This window comes from Staurois parvus, unplaced genomic scaffold, assembly GCF_062004578.1.
Source record: "Staurois parvus isolate SC_StPar_1 unplaced genomic scaffold, SC_StPar_1.0 ptg000132l, whole genome shotgun sequence".
Lineage (NCBI taxonomy): Eukaryota > Metazoa > Chordata > Amphibia > Anura > Ranidae > Staurois > Staurois parvus.
The window spans coordinates 1,698,864-1,706,682 of record NW_028317928.1 but is presented as its reverse complement, the minus strand read 5'-3'; positions in this window follow the sequence as shown (position 1 = coordinate 1,706,682).

The following is a 7,819-nucleotide window of genomic DNA, read 5'->3' as shown; positions in this document are numbered from 1 at the left end:
GCCTGAAGTCTGGAACCCATGGACATTACCATAGACTGGGTTCCCTCCTTTCTGATGCTTTGCCTGAAGTCTGGAACCCATGGACATGACCAAAGACTGGGTTTCCTCCTTTCTGATGCTTTGCCTGAAGTCTGGAACCCATGGACATGACCAAAGACTGGGTTTCCTCCTTTCTGATGCTTTGCCTGAAGTCTGGAATCCATGGACATGACCAAAGACTGGGTTTCCTCCTTTCTGATGCTTTGCCAGGCTCTATCTGCAGCTGTCTTCAGTTGCTCTTTGTTTGTGGGCCTTTCTGCCTTTAGTTTTGCCTTCAGTAAGTGAAATGCATGCTCAATTGGGTTGAGATCAGGTGATTGACTCGGCCATTGCAGAATATTCCACTTCAGAATATTCCCTTCAAAAGCTCCTGGGTTGCTTTTGCAGTGTGTTTTGGATCATTGTCCATCTGTACTGTGAAGCACCATCCAATCACCTTTGCTGCATTTGGCTGAATGTGGGCTGACAGTATATCTGTAAACACAGCTGCTTCTGTCTTCTGTCACATCATCAATGACCCAGTGCCACTGGAAGCCATGCATGCCCATGCCATCACACTGCCTCCACCATGTTATACAGATGACGTTGTGTACTTTCGATCATGAGCTGTTCCAAGCCTTCACACTTTTCTTCCCGTCATTCTGGTACAGATTCATCTTAGTTTCACCTGTCCAAAGAATGTTTTTCCAGAACTGGTCTGGATTTTTTAGATGTTTCTTGGCAAAGTCTAATCTGGCTTTTCTATCCTTCAGGCTTATGAATGGTTTGCACCTTGTGGTGAACCCTCTGTATTTGCTCTCGTGAAGTCTTCTCTTCATTGTAGACTTTGACAATGATACGCCCACCTCCTGGAGAGTGTACTTCACTTGTCTGGATGTTATGAATGGGTTTTTCTTTACCATAGAGAGGATCCTGGGATCACCCACCGTTGTTGTCTTCCATGGACGTCCATGCCTTTTTATGTTGCTGAGCTCACCAATGCGTTCTTCTTTCCTCAGAATGTACCAGACTATTGATTTGGCCACTCCTAATGTTGCTGCAATCTCTCTGATGGATTTGTTTCGTTTTTGAAGTCTTACAATGGCCTGTTTCACTTGCATGGACAGCTCCTTTTGAACACATGATGTAGGTTCACAGCAATAGATTCCAAATGCAAATACCACACTTAGAATCAACTCCAGACCTTTTACCTGCTTAATTGATGAAGAAATAACGAAGGAGTAGCCGACACCTGGCCATGAAACCGCTTTTGATTCAATTTTCCAATTACATTTGGTCCCTTGAAAAAGGGGGGATTGCTACTCTTAGGAGCTGTAATTCAGGTGGTCCACCGAGTCTGCCCATTTTTTGTTTGTTTTATTTTATTTTGTTTTGTTTTGAGTATAGATCTATGCTTGTCCCAAGCATGTTTGAAGCTATTTACTGTTGACTGGCTCGCTACCTCTGCAAAACAAAAAAAAATAAAAATTAACAGAACCGAAAAAGCATAACAGAACCACATTTCCGTTAAAAGATAACGTTTATTGATGTCTAAACAAGAGCAAAAAATTGAGAATACACTCACCGGCCACTTTATTAGGTACACCTAGGGGCGGACTGACAACTCATGGGGCCCCTGGGCAATAGGGGATCACGGGGCCCCTGTGTCCTTGCCCACACTCAAAGCACACCCAAAAAAGCCTATAAAAGGTACCAGGGGCATTTAATGGGGCCCCCTACTGACCCCGGGCCCTCGGGCAGTGCCCGACTGCTCAAATGGTCAGTCCGCCCCTGGGTACACCTGTTCAATTGCTTGGTAACACAAATTGCTATTCAGCCACATGGCAGCAAGTCAATGCATTTAGGCATACAGACGTGGTGAAGATGACTTGCTGAAGTTCAAACCGAGCATCAGAATGGGGAAGAAAGCGGATTTAAGTGATTTTTGAACGTGGCATGGTTGTTGATGCCAGACGGGTTGGTGTGAGTATTTAACCACTTCCCATCCGGCCCATGTATATAAACGGCCGGACAGGAGCAGTGCAGGGGCGGGTGGCCATTTATAAAAGTCCTCCCACTTCCCTGCTTGTGCGCGCTCCCTGGGAGCGTGCAGCACCGCGATCCGGTGCCCGCTGTGTCCACTGGACACAGTGGAATACCGATCGTTGTACGGGGCCTCTGTGTGAGGTCCCGATCATGTGATCACTGATTGGCCAAGCAGTGGTCACATGAAGAGTAGTAAGCAAGATGTCACTTCTGACATCATTGCTTACTACGTGTGAAATCTGTGAATGATCACAGAGGTCACATGGTACAGGGCTAATCACAACAGCCTTGTACCATGGGACAAGCTGTGACCAATCACAGCTCACACAGTATTTATCAATGGCTGCAAGAATGCAGCCAGAGAGAAGGAGAAATGATTGCTTTTACAGCCTTTATGGGTGTAAAAGCAGTGTAAAAAAAAAATCTTCACAAGTAGTACAGTGTCACTATAGTGACACTGAACTGCTAGGGTGACAGTATGTAAAAAAATAATATAAAAATATTAAATTAAAAAATTTAATTTTTTTTGAGCAATTATAATTTTTGGTTATAAACTAATTTGGGTTATTATTTTTTTTTTTACTAAAAAGATAACTGAATAAATTGTGGCCAAGATTTATGAAGAAAGATTATTTATTTGCAAAATTTTATCATTTTCATATCATTTTTCATTTATATAGAAAAAAAAATAAAAATCCCAGTGGTGAATAAATACCACCAAAATAAAGTTTTATCTGTCTCATAAAAAAATGCTCAAAAATTCTTATGGGTACAGTGTCGCATGACCGCGCAATTGTCATTCAAAGTGTGATAGCGCTGAAAGCTGAAAATTGCCCTGGACAGGAAAGGGGTGAAAGTGTCCGGACTTGAAGTGGTTAAAAAACTGCTGATCTACTGGGATTTTCACACACAACCATCTCTAGGGTTTACAGGGAATGGTCTGAAAAAGAGAAAACATCCAGTGAGTGACAGTTGTGTGGAGGAAAATGCCTTGCTGATGTTAGAGGTCAGAGGAGAATGGGCAGATGATTTGAGAGGATAGAAAGGCAACAGTAACTCAAATAACCCCTCGTTACAACCAAGGTATGTAGAATACCATCTCTGAACACACAACACGTCGAACCTTGAAGCAGATGGGCTACAGCAGCAGGTGCCACATCCTGTCAGCTAAGAACAGGAAACGGAGGCTACAACTGGCACAAGCTCACCAAAATTGGACCACAGAAGATTGTAAAAACGGTGTCTGGTCTGATGAGTCTCCATTTCCCTAGAGATAGTTGTGAGTGAAAATCCTAGTGGATCAGCAGTTTTTCAAAACGATCCCACGTTCAAAGTCACTTAAATCCCATTTCTTCCCCATTCTGATTTGAAGTTTTAACTTCAGCAAGTCGTCTTCACCACGTCTAGATGCCTAAATTCATTGAGTTGCTGCCATGTGAATGGCTGATTAGCAATTGGAAGCAATTGAACAGGTGTACCTATTAAAGTGGCTGATGAGTGTATTACAGCTCTAAAAGCAGAAATAAATATCAGAATAATTAATGAATTAATAAAAAAAAACCTTAAAGGGAAAAATGAAAATAATTTGAAAAAAAAAATCAGAATAAAGAATAGAGAATTTAAAGATGAAGTCCAGAAACTGATCAAGAAATGATCAAAAAATTATCAATTAATCAAAAGTTACTTGATATGTTTTTAGCTAGGAAGAATCAAATATATGTCAGGGCCAATAATGACAACCTCCAGTAAGTGTCGGGGGCAGCAATGACAACCCCCAGCAAGTGTGGGGCAGCAATGACAACCCCCAGCAAGTGTCAGGGGCAGCAATGACAACCCCCAGCAAGTGTCAGGGGCGGCAATGACAACCTCCAGCAAGTGTCAGGGGCAACAATGACAACCCCCAGTAAGTGTCAGGGGCGGCAATGACAACCCCCAGCAAGTGTCAGGGGCGGCAATGACAACCCCCAGCAAGTGTCAGGGGCGGCAATGACAACCCCCAGCAAGTGTCAGGGGCGGCAATGACAACCCCCAGTAAGTGTCAGGGGCAGCAATGACAACCCCCAGCATTTGTCAGGGGCAGCAATGACAACCCCCAGCAAATGTCAGGGGCAGCAATAACAACCCCCAGCAAGTGTTCGGGGCAGCAATAACAACCCCCAGCAAGTGTTCGGGGCAACAATGACAACCCCCAGTAAGTGTCAGGGGCGGCAATGACAACCCCCAGCAAGTGTCAGGGGCGGCAATGACAACCCCCAGCAAGTGTCAGGGGCGGCAATGACAACCCCCAGCAAGTGTCAGGGGCAGCAATGACAACCCCCAGCATTTGTCAGGGGCAGCAATGACAACCCCCAGCAAATGTCAGGGGCAGCAATAACAACCCCCAGCAAGTGTTCGGGGCAGCAATGACAACCCTCAGCATTTGTCAGGGGCAGCAATGACAACCCCCAGCAAGTGTTAAGGGCAGCAATGACAACCCTCAGCATTTGTCAGGGGCAGCAATGACAACCCCCAAAACGTGTCAGGGGCAGCAATGACAACCCCCAGCATTTGTCAGGGGTGGCAATGACAACCCCCAACATTTGTCAGGGGCAGCAATGACAACCCCCAGCATTTGTCAGGGGTGGCAATGACAACCCCCAGCATTTGTCAGGGTTTAAATCTCTCCTACACTATGCAAAATGATCTAATGTGATAGCAATAACTTGTAGTGTACACACAAATAATATACACAAAAAAGAAAAAAGAAATAGTGTAAGCGTGAGCTGATCCACTCATGGATTCAAAATGATAACCAAAAAGTGACAATTCTAAACAATAATATGTTTCAACTTGATAATAGTCCAAATGGGACTATAAAATGAGCACTGTCCAAATAGGACTAAGGACCGAAGGAACCACACAGATGTCAAGGAAAAACTCCTTAATTATATGTGAGCCATCACTCCCCCACAAATTAGGAAAAAAAACAAAAACACGTAGAAATAAACAAATCACACATATAAATCATGTGACCTTAAAATAAAATGCCACATGACAACTTAAACAGCACGAAAGTGAAATGACACACCGTGCCACACTTAATCCAATTAACGTGCATACATTATAAACGCATGAAAAATAAAAATAAAACAAATAAAATAAACAAGAAAAAGTCCAAACCATGCTATCCAATTGATCAGGCACTCGTGCAGGTGGATAGTGGATGTGCGTGACCACGAAAGATATCCAAAAGCAGCTGAAATACCCGCTCACCTCCTTGCTGCGACCCACAAGGGTCAAAACACCTGTATGATCACCAAACAAGATCCTCCATGCAAAAGACTCCTCAGCCAATCCGAACCTCTCCCTGCAGCGATCTCCCCTTCAGAAATATGCGTTTAGATGGCGAAATTCTCTCCAGATAAGTAAGGTGTGGTATTGACAATTTCTCATTAAAAGACATAAGAAGAATCTCCCATAGTGGAATACCTCTTTAATAAGTATAAAACAGAACAGAATTCCCAATTTTTCACTCACATTTTCCAAGCAGTATACAAGCATATAAACCTCATGCTATGGGTGTACTTGCATGGGTTTGGTGTAGTAAGATGGCGTCCGCGCCAGAAGTGCGTCACCACGTGCCTACGCGTTGCATCACGTTAGTCACGTGACTTCCTCAGGACTGAGAAATTGTCAGTACCACACCTTACCTGGTGAGGATTTCGCCATCTAAACACATATTTCTGAAGGGGAGATCGCTGCAGGGAGAGGTTTGCATTGGCAGAGGAGTCTTTTGCATGGAGGATCTTATTTGGTTCACTTGCTTCTCCAAGCTCCACCTCCTCGCAGGTGAGCGGCGAGGAGGCGGAGCTGTTGAGTGGTCCTGGGGGTGTGGCCAGATGACAGGGGCGGCATGTCATCCTGCCCACACATCGCAGTCCAGGGAAATGTGGACATATCTGCATGTGGGCGGACCCGCCTGGAGATGGATATGTATTTTCCAATGGTCTTAGGCGACCCCTGTGAAAGGGTTGTTCAACCCCCAAAGGGGTCGTGACCCACAGGTTGAGAACCGCTGCCCTAGTGGATCAGAATTCACTTTTCTCACATTGGATCCCCTAGTGGATCGGAATTCAATTTTCTCACATTGGATCCCTAGTGGATCGGAATTCACTTTTCTCACATTGGATCCCTAGTGGATCGGAATTCACTTTTCTCACATTGGATCCCCTAGTGGATCGGAATTCACTTTTCTCACATTGGATCCCTAGTGGATCGGAATTCACTTTTCTCACATTGGATCTCCTAGTGCGGGTGTCGGCAACCCGCGGCTCCGGAGCCGCATGCGGCTCTTTTTCACCTTTCCTGCGGCTCCGGAGCACACTGCCCACCAGGTGACAGGCAATAGGGTCGGCAAGCCGCGGCTCTTTTAATGCAGCTCTTCTGTGTGCCGGGCGCCCGCTGGCAAACATTGGCTGTCAGGATGTAGGCGGGGCAGCCCGGATGTAGGCGGGGCAGCGTGACGAACTCCTCTCCTCTCACAGTCCGCCCTGAAGACCAGAACGGCGCGGGAACCCAGCGAGAGGAACGCGCGGAGCAAAGGTAAGTGAATTCACACAATATGGGGAATGAATTACTATAGGGGGGATGAATTACTATATGGGGGATGAATTACTATAGGGGGGATGAATTACTATATGGGGGATGAATTACTATATGGGGGATGAATTACTATAGGGGGGATGAATTACTATATGGGGGATGAATTACTATATGGGGGATGAATTACTATAGGGGGGATGAATTACTATATGGGGGATGAATTACTATAGGGGGGATGAATTACTACGGGGGATGAATTACTACGGGGGATGAATTACTATATGGGGGATGAATTACTATATGGGGGATGAATTACTATAGGGGGGATGAATTACTATAGGGGGGATGAATTACTATGGGGGATGAATTACTATATGGGGGATGAATTACTATGGGGGATGAATTACTATGGGGGATGAATTACTATATGGGGGATGAATTACTATATGGGGGATGAATTACTATATGGGGGATGTATTTTCAGTTTTAAAAATGTTTCTCTCAAAATAAATTTCAATCGTGGTTTTGGCGAGATTTGGCTCAGTCGAAAAAAAAGGTTGCCCACCACTGACCTAAGGCTATGATTGTGATTATGACGATACACTGTGGCCCTGATTAACCCTTTGCTTACTGGGCCCTTAAACCCCCTTCATGACCAGAGCGTTTTTTGCAATATATGCAGTGTCGGATTTGTTTTAAATGTTGCAATGGTTTTGCGGCTCCCAGTCTTTTTTTCCCTCTCGGAAACGGGTCCAAGTGGCTCTTTATGTCTTAAAGGTTGCAGACCCTGTCCTAGTGGATCGGAATTCACTTTTCTCACATTGGATCCCTAGTGGATTGGAATTCACCTTTCTCACATTGGATCCCTAGTGGATCGGAATTCACTTTTCTCACATTGGATCCCTAGTGGATTGGACTTTACTTTTCTCACATTGGATCCCTAGTCGGATCAGAATTCACTTTTCTCACATTGGATCCCCTAGTGGATCGGAATCACTTTTCTCACATTGGATCCCCTAGTGGATTGGAATTCACTTTTCTCACATTGGATCCCCTAGTGGATCTGAATTCACTTTTCTCACATTGGTCCCCTAGTGGATCGGAACTCACTTTTCTCACATTGGTCCCCTAGTGGATCGGAACTCACTTTTCTCACATTGAATCCCCTAGTCAG